Source organism: Labeo rohita, unplaced genomic scaffold (genome assembly GCF_022985175.1).
Source record: "Labeo rohita strain BAU-BD-2019 unplaced genomic scaffold, IGBB_LRoh.1.0 scaffold_487, whole genome shotgun sequence".
In the NCBI taxonomy this organism is placed as follows: Eukaryota; Metazoa; Chordata; class Actinopteri; order Cypriniformes; family Cyprinidae; genus Labeo; species Labeo rohita.
The window spans coordinates 1-16323 of NW_026129407.1; the positions used below are offsets into that span (position 1 = coordinate 1).

At 38.8% G+C, this 16323-nt stretch overlaps 1 pseudogene; it reads left to right on the forward strand.

Annotated features, from left to right (window-relative positions):
- The first annotated feature begins 51 nt into the window (after window positions 1-51).
- LOC127160878 (complement C1q-like protein 2) lies at window positions 52-909 on the forward strand (annotated as a pseudogene).
- The last annotated feature ends 15414 nt before the right edge of the window (window positions 910-16323 follow it).

A 16323-nucleotide genomic window follows, 5' to 3' on the forward strand; every position in this document is an offset into this window, starting at 1 on the left:
TCAAAAATCTATTCAAAGACCTGCTGAAGGAACTTGGAGGATCACACACAGAGACACGACTCAATGCTCTTGAAAACAAAATGCAAGAGCTGATGTCCAGACTTACTAACAGTGAAGCTCAGATTGAGAAAATCAAAATGGAAAACAGAGGTAAGACTAATGTTTTTTAGTAATTAAGGCTTTATTTATAGCACCTTTTAAAACATGTTTAAAAAGGGGTTTACAGAAGAGTAATACAGAAGATAATGTCTGTTTTATTTACAATTTCAACTTTTTATAGTGTAGGAGTGTTATTTAACATTTGTTTGCATTGCTACTAGGCCAATTTTCGACATTATAATAAAATGCATGTTCTCTTCAGACAGACCAAAGGTCAGCAGGGTGCAGTGGTTTCTTTGGACCATTTGACACAGATGTAACACTGGTTTACAAGAATGCCATCATGAATGTTGGTGATGCCTACAACCAGGCCACAGGTATTGTTAATTCACACATTTTATATGGCTGAAAACACTATCAACACACTTCCATAACTCATGTGTACAACTGTTAACTGAAGAATTGTTTCACTCTTTAACAGGGATTTTCACAGCACCGGTACTGGGAGTATACTATTTCAGCTTCTTCTACCATTGTGCAGCTGATCAGCCGACACTGTTGGCCTTGTGTAGAAATGGAAAGCAAGTAGCAATAGCAAAACATCACAAGAGTAGCTGTTACACAGAGAATGGAGGCAATGTTGTAACACTGCACTTAGAGAAAGGGGAGCAGGTCTATATTGTGCTCAGGAAGAACACAAGGATCTGGGATGAGAGCAGTGTCACCACTGTGTTTACTGGTTTTCTAATCAATACCATGTACATAAAGTACACCCTGAGAACAAACTTAACATATCATAAACCACTGTAAAATCATCTGTTGTTATTAACTATTTAATAAAAAGGTTTCAGGACATTGGTTTAGCATCTGCTGTGTTTTCTCTTTTTGCATTAAATACACTGAAATGAGAACGTCTCTACTGTCTCTTGTTTTTAAAAGTCAATTTAAAAAGCTAAGAAAAATGTTTACTTTGGATAATAATATGGATACGTAATGTGGATGTTTTTTTTTTCCCTCAAGCACTTTTGGCTTTTGACATAGCATCTGTACTTTTACTTAAGCACAGTTTCTCAGCGCATTTTACACAGGAATCTCTGGAGCATACAAACAGAACCAGAGGAGTCCTCTGCAAAGACACTGTATCCAGCTAAAGCTCCACCACACACTGGCAGGATGTATGCCAGTCATCAAAGAGAAGGAACTGAATGAATATTCTGAATGATACCAGTCCACCATATTCTGAGTGATACCAAACCTGTTTTGCAGCCTGGAATTAAGACATACAATTTGCCATTTATTGTAATAATCCAGTGAGATTTTTGTTTGAGTCTGACAACAGCCATCAACATCTGATCTCATCATCATCCAATCTGTCTGGAATGACACAAAGAAACAGAACAAACTGAGACAGACTAAATCCAGAAGAACTGTGGCTAAATTACTGTTACAAGTTTTAGGCACTTGTGTAAAAAAAAAAAACTTATTAACTAACTTATTAACTTATTAACCAAAAATAATGTATAACTAAATTAAATCAACATTTGGTGCCCTAGGTGCACTTGCGCATAGTTTTTCAGGTATGGTTAGGTGTGGAGCACTGGCTGTTGTCAGACTCCTTGTGCAAACAAAAATCTCACTGATTATTACAATTACTGGCAAAATGAATGTTTGGAAATGTAAACTGATATTTCCTACTAACACAACACAGCAAAAGATAGAAATAACTTACTTAAAATCATTTAGCTGGTGAAAATACTAGTGTTCTAATAATTTTGGCCACCACTGTAATTCTTCATGACTTACATCATTTACAGCTTGCTTTGCAACTGTTCACTACACAAGGCACAGCTTCATCAGAACTGACACTAAATCTGAAATAAACGAATTATCTTTAAACACATCCTCCACCATGGCATTATCTTCAAGAACACACCTGAAACCATCGTGATGTCCTGCCACACAAGGGGGGAGGGGGAAATATTAGCAAGATTTAGAAAATCTCACCAGCCCACCACTGCTTTCACCCAACCCCCAGCATGCAACAGAGAGAGAAAGAAATAAAAGAAAAAAAAAGAAAGTAAAATAGTATACAGTGAATCTCAAAAGAGGTGTCAGCATCATTCAGGTAAGACTTCATGAATCCAATAAAATTCTAGTTTAATTGTTTGCATTGATTGACTGACTGATAGAGATGTTTCATATAATGTTACAATGTAAAAATATGAACCCAATGCACTGTTACAGTTTTTCACATTTGCTAAAACACTAAACCACATTCTCTGAACCAAATTCTTTCTTTCTTTTTTTTTTCTGTCTGTCTTTCTTTCTTTCTTTCTTTCTACAGTAACACAGTACACAGTGACACACTAAATCTCTTAGCCTTTGTCTTTGGTCATTTTTAATATATTTTGCCAACTTGCCATCTATTAAAAAATATATATAATTTTTAGAAAGCATATACCCATACTCCAAAACATTTACCTACAAACCAGTCGTGTGAAGTGTGAACTAAACATGTTAATTGCAATTAAATGGAAATGTATTTGCCTGTATTTAGAAGTAATAGAAGCTTGTAATAGAAGTTGCAAATTTTTTTTTTTTTTTTTAATTACAAATCAAAAAGGGAATTATTAACACAGGAGAGATTAATCATATTGTCAATCTATAGACACCTACAGTAATATAATGTTTGTTTATATTCTTAAAACATTTTAATTAATATAATCTATTAAAATGATTTCAAATGAAATCAATATTCAGGGGCTTACTTGATAGGTAGTGTACAACAGGGGTTACACATTATTTGACGAGTCAGCTTCAATGCTCTGCTGTGATGTTTTAAGCCTGACGTCGACTAGTCGCTGATCCATTAAATTTTACTTGTATTCAGAACAGAACAAGAACAAAAATTAACAATAAAACTATAACACAAAATTATATATACAATTATAAAATAAAACACAAATTATATAATGGCATTTATTGTAAACAACATAATAAATGTCAAGCCAAATAAATTAAGTAAAAATCTCTCATTCAGCACAAATACAAATGTTTACATATTTGCAATGTAGCATTTGGTGGCTAAATTATTAGGCTGTTTATTATGAAAATGTACTTTACTCATGTTCACCCCCCACATGTGGGCCTGTGGTCACACTGAACGGCACAGATTGAACAACTGACCATTTAAACTGAGCAGTAACTTTTTCGATGTATACTTGTTTATTTGACCGCATTTTACACTGATGATGAACAGGCTGCGATGTCTATCAGAAATGCTATAAATTATATTTTGTGTGCTCGTGATGTGTTCTTATTATTGTCAAAACGACTTAAAATACATCATTTGTGGTCATACAGAAAAGAGTAATTAAGACATTTGAAAATGTAAAGGGTCTGTTTTTATTTGTGTACACTCACAACAACAAAACAATGGATTTTTTTTTTATTATTATTATTATTATTATTATTTTTTTTTTTTTTTTTTTTAATCATACATTTTATCACATATATAAATTACATTTCTTATATTTTATCACAGCTACACAAAAAAGGTGGAATACATCAATAGGGCTAGTATTTAATCCTACCCAATATTAACCATTGGCAATGGACCCGTTTTTAGCTAATGTGATCATCGCATCTTAACTCTTTTTTTTTTGTTTGTTTGTTTTTCTATTTTAGCATCTCATTGTGACCATGGAGGATAAAAATAACTACAGTGATCCTGACATCTCTACCACATCTACTGAAATATATTTCTATGATCCATATTTGAATGTAACACATTTTCATTCATCTCATTATTCAAGTTCTTATATCAGACTGTGTATCTTCCTCATCACCAGTTTTTGTGCGGGTCTGCCAGCTCTGGTTTGGGCTTTTCGTGTTCTGTACCTTCACATAAAGATCAGAGAGCAAATTTCATCCTTCATGCTCCTCCCCCTCCTCAGTGACCTGATACAACTGCTCCTCAATCTATATGTAGTGACAAAACTAATGACACAATTAAACTGGACTCCTGAGCTTTTCCAGTTTTGGTCAGGGTTACATTGGTGTGGTTTTCATCTGTATCAGCTGGTGGCGATAGAAGGGGTTTTGACACTAAAATATACAGTGTGTTCTGCTCGTATTTTCTCACACCCCTGTTATTTTATAATCTTCATCCTTGTGCTTGTCTTTTCTGTACAGAGTGCATTAATTTTTTTCATGGATCCATTTGTAAATACAAACATTTTGTTATTCAATATCGCCACAAGTTTGGCATACCTGAGCTTACTGGCTGTAACATTTACAATCATCTGTAAAGCTGCTTCCACTCCTGTCAGCCAAAACACACGGTCGGTTTTCACTGTTGCCATTTTTACCTTTGTAATGCTGTTCTTACCTTTCTTGTTGTTCATCTGTGTAGCCTTCCTCACGGGTGCAGTCCACATATCTTGGTATGTGATGTCTGTCTGCTTGATGAGTTTGAGAGTGATTTCAGACCCTATTCTTTGTGTTTTGGTCTGCAGAGAAAATCTCAGAGATGTTCAGACACCACAAACACACACAGAACCCAACGCTGATGAGACATCATTTTCATCAGTCGTCAGAGCTGTTTTTTTTATTTAGGATGTAATTGGTATCATTGTTCTTGGTATGAAATTAAGACTTCTTATTTAAGTCTTAATTATCTCGTTTTCTAGACTGGGGGTGGCAAAGATGTGAGATGGACAATTGCTGCTTTGTGTATTTCATCATGTATGAAGTGGATGAAATGTAATATTTGTCAAACAAATGTTCATATACTGTAGCATTGATAGTTGTCATCTTTTAACTGTGCTCTAAACAAATAAAACATAATAATAATAATCATAATATGGTGCCCTTCAGTGTTATAATGCAATTTAAAGAAATATGTGGGAGATCAGCAGGGTACAGATGAAACACAATGAATCAACTGTACCTGCTGTTTAATAATATTGTTTTGCACTCTAAATCTGTGTGTATGTACAGGTATACCTGCATTATGGGCTCCAAATGTCTCCATATGGATAGTAAAACCTGACATCTGCACTATAGGGACCAGCTAGCAGTTTCCGCACGTAATACTGATGAATAAACACACTACACAGTATTTTAATTAACATCTAAGGCTACATTTACACAACAACAATGTAGTCAAAAACTGAAAAGTTTTTCCCTTGCAATTTTAAAAAGTTTCATGTATACTTGACAAAGTTTTCAAAACACATTTACTAATATATCTATAATTTGACAATAATAACCGAACAAAAACCTGACAAGCCGATGTCAAAAATAGAGCTGAGATTTTGGATTGAACTGTTTTTAGAGTTTACCATTAAAAAAAGGCAGTTTTATAAGAGAAGTGCGACAGGTTCGATTCAGCTTACAGCACTTCCCATTCATTCCTATGGTATCCGTAAACGGCCAATGAGTGTCACACAACTCTGACTGAAATTTAGTGACGTCAAGGCTGTAATGTGATTGATTATTAAGGGACATGTGATCTAAGTTAGCCGTTACGCTTTCTCCAATAGTAAGTAATACTGTCCCTCTCATCTCTCTATTTTAAGAAAATCTCTGTAAATGGACCTTTAAATTATTGGTTCACATGATTTGTTCAGAATGCGGATTCATTCAGAAACTAAACACTGCTGTGTTGCTCAGAGATGCACAACAATTCTGCTTTGGCTTTAAAGGTAATATGTTCTCTTCAGAACTGAGCAAAAACATCTCAGGTTACGTATGTAACCCTGGTTCCCTGAGAAGGGAACGAGACACTATGTTCTCTAGGGGTCGCTATGGGAAACACCATCTCCATGACCCGTGTCTGAAGCCTATATACAAAAAGACAACAGTGTTGGCCGGCAACAGCCTATGACGTCACTACCAGCGTGACTCGTCGCTGCCGGAGCCTCACTACCGGTGCGACCACAATATAAAAGGACACTGGTAGAACAAGACGGTCGCTTCTTAGTCTGAAGCTTACATCCAAAGCATGGCAACGAGACTAGAGGTTAGATACGTAACCTGAGACGTTCCCTTTCGAGGAACTCGAACTGCGTCCTCTAGGGGTCGCTATGGGGAACAGTTATACCCATGCTGCCATGCTAAGGGGAGTGCCTGTCATCATAGAAACAAGCACTAAATACCAACTGCCCCAGAGACATAGTGACGGCTGTCAGTGACATTATCCCCTTCGGCCAAAAAGCCTGAGCTGCTTACCCAAAAGACTTACCTGAAAGGGCTCGGATATGCTGGACCCAGGGTAGAGCTTGAAGCTTGGAATTAGAAGATATTCCTTTAAGGGGATATGGCTGAATGCATAGGGTTCCCCTAGGTTTGGCCTGTCACACAGGGGGCTACCGTGGGCTCTGCATAGGTTCCCTCAGGAACCGTCCTACAGAAAATAGGTAGCAACACCCTGCTCAAGGATGCATAAGTAGAGTGGGATCCAAGGTGTCCGGGAACAACCAACTCAGAGAATGGGCACGAGTTTGAGCGTGAACCCATATCATAGAGGGTGCGCATGAACTAGCACAAGTATTACCGTTCCTTTAGCCTGGCAGATGCTTACAAGGAGTGGGACCCAAGGTGGCCAGGGTTTTAACCAACTCAAGAAAGTGTACGGGCCATAAGCGTGTGAATCCCTACCATAAAGGATTTTAGAATGGACGCAGAACTCCGGTGCATTCCATACCACAATGTGGGTTTTAGAAAAGTGCCCCAGGGTTTATGTGTGCACTTACCATAAACATGGATTTGAGAAAGCACCCAATGGGGCAATGCTCAGAGCAGACCCTCAAGGTGAGGGGAGCATTGCTACTCCAAACAAACAGTTAGGCGCAGCTAGCTGTCTGATAATACTGCCATGGAGCCGATACACTTAACCAGCGTGAGAGGTTAATGCGTCGGGACAGGCTTCTAACTCTCGAGAGACAGGAGGAACACCTGATCCACCCAGGGGTGACAAGCTCTTAGAAACCCTCCCGCAGTGAGGAGAGCATCGTCATGCCCTGTCAAAGAGGCCTTAGATGTGATCTGATCACAGGATATCAGATATAACAGCAGAGACGAGTCCATCAACACTTTATGGCTGCACAGAGAGCAGCAGCGTCCCCAGCCCTCAGGCTGTGTTGTGGGTATTCTCTTGAGGGGGCATAAGCCACTACCAACCCAAGCAGACCTTTGCTTACTCGATAGAAAGCGTAGGCCCCGTTCTAGCAAGGCCTGCAGAACCTCAAGAACAAGGGCCTAGACCGTAGCCAATGCTCCTCAGAGCACTCAGAAGGGTTCCCGCAGAAACACCTTTCACTCATACAATAGTGAAAAATAGCGTGGTCAAGCCCACTCCTCGGAGGGGGCGACTCACTAAATCACCAAGATGGTATGAGGATAGGTCTGTATGATGATTGGGTGGAAACCCGACTCACTAAATCACCAAGATGGTATGAGGATAGGTCTGTATGATGATTGGGTGGAAACCCTGAAACAGGAAGCCCCTCAGAGCAGGAAGCAGATGGAATGTCTCAGTCAGGTGGCCTCTAAGGCATGCATGCCCAGCCAGGGGTGTCCAGGAGCATCCTGCAAAAAATAATTTCCAAAGAGCTTACCTGGTAGGAGAACCGAAGCCCTAGATGTAGTGCTGTAGTGGGGACCTGAAGGCCTAGAGTGGCCATGATCGTTTCGAGGTGGATATGACGAAGGTGGATCCAATTAGACAAGCAGGCCATCACCACAGTAAAAGACCAGAGGGGAGGTGCTCAAAGAGGATCTACCTAACAGAAAGAGAAATGAAACAGACAGGTCCCAGAAATACAGCAGATGAGGCTAGAAACATATTAACAGGGTCATACTCACCAGCCATGGTTCCCCTGCATGACTCCAGTTAGCCCAGGTAGACCTTCTTGTGAAGCTTCCCAGACCACCATAGTGGGCCATCTACTTACAACCCTAGCAGGGGAGATAGCACCATCTAGGCAGGGGCACAGGGAGACCCCTGCTTAAAAACCCTAAGAAGGGGAGCAATCACAGAGTTAACAAAAGGATATTTTAGTCAATGTGCCTAGGAATGCTACCAGAAGGGAATCAGCTGATATTAACCTGACCACAGAGTGGGCTATCTACTTACAACACTAGCAGGAGAGACAGCACTCTCTGGGTAAGAGCTCAAAGAGACCGCTACTTAAAAACCCTAGGAAGGGGAGTGATCACCGAGCTAGCACCTGGCTATCCTCAGATAGATGGCTCTAGGAAAAAGGACCATGCAACTGCCAAAACCACCAGTAGTGGGCTGTCAAACTATAAACCCAATACGAGAAGACAGCACCATCTCGGCAGGCTCCAGAAAGCTGCTATTAAAGGGGTCATCGGATGCCCATTTTCCACAAGTTGATATGATTCTTTAGGGTCTTAATGAAAAGTCTCAAATATACTTTGATTAAAAATCATCTCATTCTAAGGGGTTGTTCCTTTAAATGCAAATGAGCTCTGCTCACCCGCCCCTCTCTTCTCTCTGTGGAATTGCCAATCATGTTTACTTTAGCCGCATTTAGCCGCTAAACTTCCTAACTACCACATTATAAGGAAAGGCAATCGCAAAGATTCATAAAAAGCACACTTCTGCTGTAACTGAAGCTGGATCATGAATGATTCGCGTGAACATAGACAGATATATATAGATCGAGAGGCGCATTCCATTCACAAACAAATGTAATCTACTGCATCTTCAGCTGCTCAGATGTCAGGAGTAAATGACGACCACTATGTTCATTATTACATCCAGCAACACAGCACCGCAACGGCTCAATCTAACTTACATCCCTGCTTCGGCATCGAAACAAGGAAAGTTGCTGGACTGAGACAGCTGGTCTGAGGTAAGAGCTCATGTCAATCAACTATCATGGGAGCGGCCTCTGTGGGTGTGACAGCAAAGGGTTTTAACTAGCAATAGGGCTGTGCAAACAATCGGACGCGACCACCACACGTATCCCGGCAGCAGCGCTGACCCCGTGACCAGCCGCAAACCCCCACCATGCTCAGCCAGACGGAGCGGCACCTACTACACAGAGCCACAGCACACCGACAAGCCGCGTAACACTGCGCAGCCCACCAGCGAAACACGGCACAGTGCAGCAGATGCAGCCCCATCCGACAGCAGGCGACGGAGACTACCCTTTATTTTAAAGATCCTTGAGAAAATTGTATTGACTCAACTACAATCTTACTTGACTATTAATTCTGTTCATGAGATGTTTCAATCTGGCTTCAAGGCTTTACACAGCACTGAATCTGCCCTTTTGAGAGTCTCAAGTGATATTTTCACAGAAACTGATTCTGGTAAATCCATGGCTTTAGTTTTATTAGATCTGAGTGCTGCTTGATTTGGTTGACCGCAAGGTCCTGTTGACACATCTAGAGACATCTGTGGGCCTTCGTGGCACAGTTTTACAGTGGTTTCATTCTTATTTGACCAACAGATGTTTTAGTGTTAGGACTGGTCAACAGACCTCATCTAGAATACCTCTTAATTTTGGAGTTCCACAAGGATCAATCCTTGGGCCGGTATTGTTCACTTTGTATATGCTCCCCCTGGCTTCCATTTTTAATAAACATAAAGTATCCTTTTATTTATATACTGACAACACTCTGACAAAACCTATTTTCCTTTAAACCATAATGATAAAAATGGCTTACAACCATTGCTGGCCTGTTTAGAAGAAGTAAAGCTTTGGCTCTCAAGCAATTTTCTAAATTTAAATGAAAATAAAACTGAAATAATCCTATTCGGGGACATATGAAACTCAGTGTGCTAGAAATCTGGGTGTTCTGTTTGATCAAAACCTGAAGTTTGATAAATAGATCAGTGCTGTAGTAAAATCATGCTTTTTCATCTCTGTCTACTTTCTAAAGTGAAACCTTTCTTATCACAGAGTTTAGAACTTTCAAACAGTGATTCATGCCTTTGTAACAATTCATTTAAATTATTGTAACTCACTTTATTATGGTGTTTCTCAGTCCTCCGTCTCTCGTCTACAGCTAGTGCAAAATGCAGCTGCTAGATTGCTCTCTGGCACCCATTAGTATGAGTCAGTAACTCCTATTTTATTTTCACTGCAGTGGCTACCCATCAAATATAGAATTGATTTTAAAAGTCTATTATTTGTCTATAAAGCCCTTAACAATCTTGCCCCTCAGTACCTTACAGATCTGCTCTGTCCGTACACCCCTTCTAGAACATGAGATCCAGCAATGTTGGTCTACTTGTTGTGCCTAGATCTAGACGTAAAAAATGAGGAGATCGAGCTTTTGCAACTGCTGGTCCGAAACTGGAACAGTCTACCGCTCCATATTAGATTTGCCTTTAAGTCTGCTCTAAAAACATATATTTTCTCTCTTGCTTTCAATACCCCCTTGATCTCTGTTCAGTTGTTGCTTTTGTTGTTTTTATTTTTGATACTTGTGTTTTGCTAATTTTATGTCTGAGTTTTTCTTATTATCTTATTACTATGTTCAGCACTTTGGTCAACTCCGGTTGTTTTTAAATGTGCTTTATAAATAAATAAATATTGTATTGTATTTTATGACCAACCACGGAACAGGCAATTGCATCTGATCATTCGCACAGCCCCAGCCAGCACATAGCTATCCTCAGACAGCTTTGCTTCCAGGAAGGGACAAGTTAACACACAGCTAGCCTCAGATAGTTGCACTTAATCACATAATTATGGCTGAACTATAACCACCCTCAGATGGCTATACTAGGGAGGTCCCTTTTTATTTTCTGTCCATACACCCGAGTATGTCATAGGCTGTCATAGGCTGTCGCCGGCCAACACTGTTGTCTTTTGTATATACGCTTCAGACACGGGTCACAGAGATGGCGTTCCCCATAGCAACCCCTGGAGGACGCAGTTTGAGTTCCTCGAAAAGGAACACATACTATTGTATTTAAAATATAACACAATATTAACTTCTTATTTACAAAACTGTTGTATAAATTACATTTAAACTTGTGATAGATTGGGACAAAATCAGCACTCGTGTGATTGCTCTTTCTGCTGGTGTGATATTGCTTATCTTATGATACAAATAAGACACAGAAACATAAAAAACTTTCCATCAGGTGTCCAATTATGTATGATTTATGATTTATGTATTTTCCAGTTCTTGTAAAAAGGTCTATTACTAAAACCACAGTCAGAGATGTGAGACGAGAACTACAACCACACTGAGCACAAACCACCAAATAAAACTGACAACCAGTGGGAAACTTACAATCAGAAACTCGTTCTTACTCTCAAACAAGTTGTCAAAAACTGAAGCTTGGCCAAATGCTTTGCACATCACAGTTTCTCCAAAATAATCTCTATTTGTAACTATTTAATGTTTGGGTGAATTGGTGTTTAATTAAAGTAAAATACTTTTACTTTAATTTAAGTAAAATACAGAATTGTATTACAAAATTTAAAATAGCCTTAAATTAGAAGTGAGTTTTATGTTTTTTGGACCATCCTTCTGAAGTTATAAGTAAATATAGCCTTTTATCATATCTCCTGATCAGTAGATGGTGCTGTGCCAAAATGCTGCATGTCACCTCAGATGATGCTTATTATGGTATATACCAAGTTTGGTCAGAATATACAAAAGCACTGCAGAGATATAGCCTTGCATCCAATTTTGCGTACTTTTCATCAAATATGTTTGTGCATTAGAATGGTAGGGTTTATCATAGTCATAGTGTAAAGATGATCTGAGACAATTTTGGTGAAAATCAGACAAACCGTCCAGGGGTGCATTTCCCAAATGTATGGTCACAAAAAAATCTTGACCCATAGAAATTTTAATGGCATGCAATTTAAGGAAAAAGCGAAAAAGGTACTCTTTTCTTGTGGCTTAAAATCATGCTCTTTATCTCTACTTTTAAAACAAGACAACCTTTTTTCTACCTCACATTCAGATAAAATATAAATCGTTATCTTTGATGAGAATAGTACTGCACCCCTGCACTTAAATCGGTGCCATGGCTTAAAATACATTCTCCATCCCACTGCAATCCCCAATCTGTTTAATTTATTTCATCACTATGAGTTTCGTCAAAAAAAAAAAACATAACATTGATTTCTTTAGGTTCAATACATTATTTCAGCAAAGCTAGCTTACTCATATCTCTAGCACCATTTATATTCAAGGACCCCACTCTTAAGATATCCATAAATAAGGCTAAGAGATTAAACAGAAACAAATAATTCAAAAGAAGCCAAAAGGAGACAGAGGCACCTGTGCTTCCTATTTTAATTGTATTCCTTCTGTATTTCTACCTTTTGTCCGAACATTCTTAGGGCTTTGCCTTATTGCCATTAAGTATTTCTTAACCTCTGCTGGGACAGTACTTCAGTACTACACTAGCTACATATTTTCATCACTGATTCTACAAATTTATATTAATCAGGAAAAAAACTCAGCAAGTTCAACACTTTTTCCTTTTGTTTCATCTAGGAAATTATTAATCTGCTCAACCTTACACAAATCTCCTTCATAGATTTTGTCTGTATCACCATCAATGCATGATTCAGCATCTCTAATTCTACCTTCAGTAGCTTCAGACATTCCATCTATTCAATCATCACTATTCTCATCATTCATCATCTCTTCACAGTCTTGATCATCAGTGTTTTTCTGAACACTTCCTGTAATAACACCACTACCACTTGGCTTTTCATGATCATTAACAGTATGAAATGCTTGTCTTACCTGAGTGTTGTTCTCTTTATGAGTGCTCACCATATCAGATTCCACACTGACCATCTCAGCCTGCAAACCATCACTGTATTATTTTCCACAACACTCTGTAGGCCTTTGATGCTTGCATACACCATGTATGAGCTCTCTTCATGAGACACAAGGAAAAATAACTTGAGCATTTTGTCAGCTAATGTTAAAAACAAGTAAACTTGCCTCTTAAAAGACATGTTTTGACAATGTGTTCTTAAAAGAGGAATTGCTTTCACTCTGTAGAGGTTTTTTTTTTACAATTACATCAATGCCAAATTTGCCAATAAACGGAGATACAAACAAATCAGCGCAGAAAGAGATCCGTGTTTAAGCGCACGCAATAGGTTGAAACTTGCCACAAAGCACCAGCAAAAGTAATTACAATGAATGTGTCGGGGGAAAATAGTAAGGAGATATTTGAATTATTTATTAATAAACCAGTGTTTTCTGAGTCAGTGTGGCAAGGATCCTGACTCATCATCTCCTTGAAGCGCCTTTAGAGAAATGCATCTTTACAGATTACATATTGAAAGAGTTATTGTTTTTGTGAAAGAGTATTTGTTATATTACTTTAAGTAATAATTTCAAGCTTTCTATAGATATATGTATCATGTATGTGAGGTATGTATTCACTGAGTTTCGGTTCATTTTGTGAAGCGCTCCTGTTGAAGTAACAGAAAGCACATCATGTTTGTTTTCTTTATTTAATAAAAGCACCGTTTGCAACATTTTATTGTGAGTGCACACAAATAAAAGTAGGCCCGTAACAGTTCCGAATGATGTTTTACTCTTACCTTTATAAGCAAAAATGATGGAATATTTTAAATTGTTTCCACTGAAAAAAAAAAAAATGAAAGTGACCGCGCTGGCGCCTCAATGTCCCTCAGTGTCCTGCAATGCGGCTTTAGCTTCCACTCTCCGCACAAACGATTGAGTATGCGTCTAATAGCGCACAATGATAAGTTTAACGTTGAAACTAACGTTGTTTTATACTTGAACTATTTTAGGCCTATCTATAGATTTTATTTTAGGCAAGTCGTAATGATTTGAGAAGACAAAAAAATTGATCAAACAGACTGTGTCTGTCATCTTTAATCTGTTTGATGAGTTTGACGGTGGAGACTGCGAGGAACTGCAATGAACACCATTGAGAATACAAAAATCTGAATGGCTCTTTAAATAATTTAAATACTGTTCAGAAACAGAAAGTAGTGCAGCTGCTTTGTTTATGGGGTTACAAAAAATGTGGCGTATTACCTATTACATTTCCTGTACCCACTAAACTGCTGAAAGAGTTGTTACCTGTAACAGAAGAGCCTCTTCTCAAAATTATTAACTCGTTATTATTAAATCTGTAGGTCGCGTCACAAAGCCCTTCAAGCTGGCAGTTATTAAGTCTCTCATTAAGAGACCACAACTAGATCACAGTGAATTAGCAAACTACAGACCAATTTTTAAATTTTCTGTTTATGTCTAAAATTTTATAAAAAGTTTCTGCTGTGTCTGCTCAATTGTGCTCCTTCCTGAAAAAAAAAGGATATCTATGAAAAAATTTAGTCAAGTTTCAGGCCCCATCATAGTACAGATACTGCACTTGTTAAGTTTAAAAATGACCACAAAATGACTTGCTTCTCTCGCATCAGACCAGGGCTGCATCTCATTACTAGTTTTACTTGGTCTTAGTGCTGCGTTCAATGCTATGGATCATGACATACTCATAGACTGATTACAAAACTATACAGGGGTACACAGTACACAGTTCTCATTGGGCAGACTGAAGTGACATTGGGTGTCATTTCAGAGATCTCATCTGTTGTAGTGCTTAATATCTGAAACAACTCAAATTCATTAAACACCTTACCTTTTGGGATTTAAGACAAGTTCAAGGCTATCCTAACTATGTAGTTATATTGCTTTTTAAGAATCTTTTTAGGAATTCAGATTACCTCAGGATACTGATACTGTTGTTGTTTTAAATAATTTCTTAAGGTGATGCAAGCAGATCATTGACTGAATGACTGAAATTCTGTAAATGAAACAGGAGCTGATTAACAAACCACTGTACATTTGACCCTAAGACTTTCAAAAAGTCAGCAATTATAAACTACAAAGAAGTAAACTTGAAAATAAACAAGTAAGTTAGAAAAGATGCTAATGCAATATGTGCATACTGATGCATTACCCTACATTGACGTATTTTCAGATTCTTAAAAAAAAAGGGGCCTGTTACTGAAACCACAGTGAGAGCTATGAGATGAAAACTGCAACCACACTGAGCACAAACCACCAGATAAAACTGACAACCAGAGACCAGAGCACTGAAAAAATGCTGACCTAAAAAAAGGTCTCTTCATGTAATCAGCATGTTGTATATGCAGGAGAAATGAGCAGGAATAAAGATCAGATCTGTTTTGACAACTGCCAAATTGTTATGACTAGGTGGCTGGGGCAGAAATATATACCAACAAAACTATTTGTGTTGAAACAGGTAGAAATAGTTATTTAAGGTAATAATTGCAAGTTACCACATCTTACAATGTGGAAGAGCAGCTCAATCTCACTGCCAAACAAGGTGTCAAAAAACTAAGCTTGGACAAGTGCTTTGCACTACTGTTGCAGTTTTTCCAACACTGTAAATTCTCCATCTTCATTTTGTGTCGTGTTATCAGTTACACCATCACTGTCACGAATCTGGTCGGTGCTCTGCGGACCGCTCACCACCAGATGTCACTCTCACCTTTCCATTTCACTTTGACTGTTACTTTGCACTTCGGACTGCATCTCCCATCCTCCACCGCACTGATTGCGTCAGCCCCCGTGACCAATCAGGCTTTCTATAAAGCCCCGGTCCTTCCCAGTGCTCTTCACGGATTGTTGAATTGTTGTATTGTTGTATTCCTAGTATTCCTAGTTCCTGTTTCTAGTTCCCTGTGTTTTGTTTTGTTTCCTGAGTTCCTGGTTTCTCGTTTTCGACTGTTCGCCGCCTGCCTTTACGGACTATCTATCGTTATTGGATTATTCTCTACGTTTTGCCTGTGATATACCTGTCTGCTCCTGTTTTGACCCTGCCTGTACCACCATGTCTTTGTCTCGTCCATATAATAAAAGCTCGCATGTGGATCCGCTCTCGTCTCGTTTACCACGTAACAGAACAATCCGTCACAACAGGATCCAGCAGCTTCACCCCTGGACAATCTTTCGATATGGACACCGACAGAATTCTTTGCAGAATCAAACAGCGATCACACACACTCGAACAGTACACCCGTGAGTTTATTTCAATTGCTAACCATTCCACTCTCCCGGACTGTATAATAATTGCGATTTTTTGTGACGGCATGAACCAGCCCCTCCGTGCACGACTGAGACGCGAGGGCCCGCGCTCGTCACTGGAGGCTTTTTTGAACTTTGCCCTGTTGTGTGTGGGTTCGCCGTGCACTG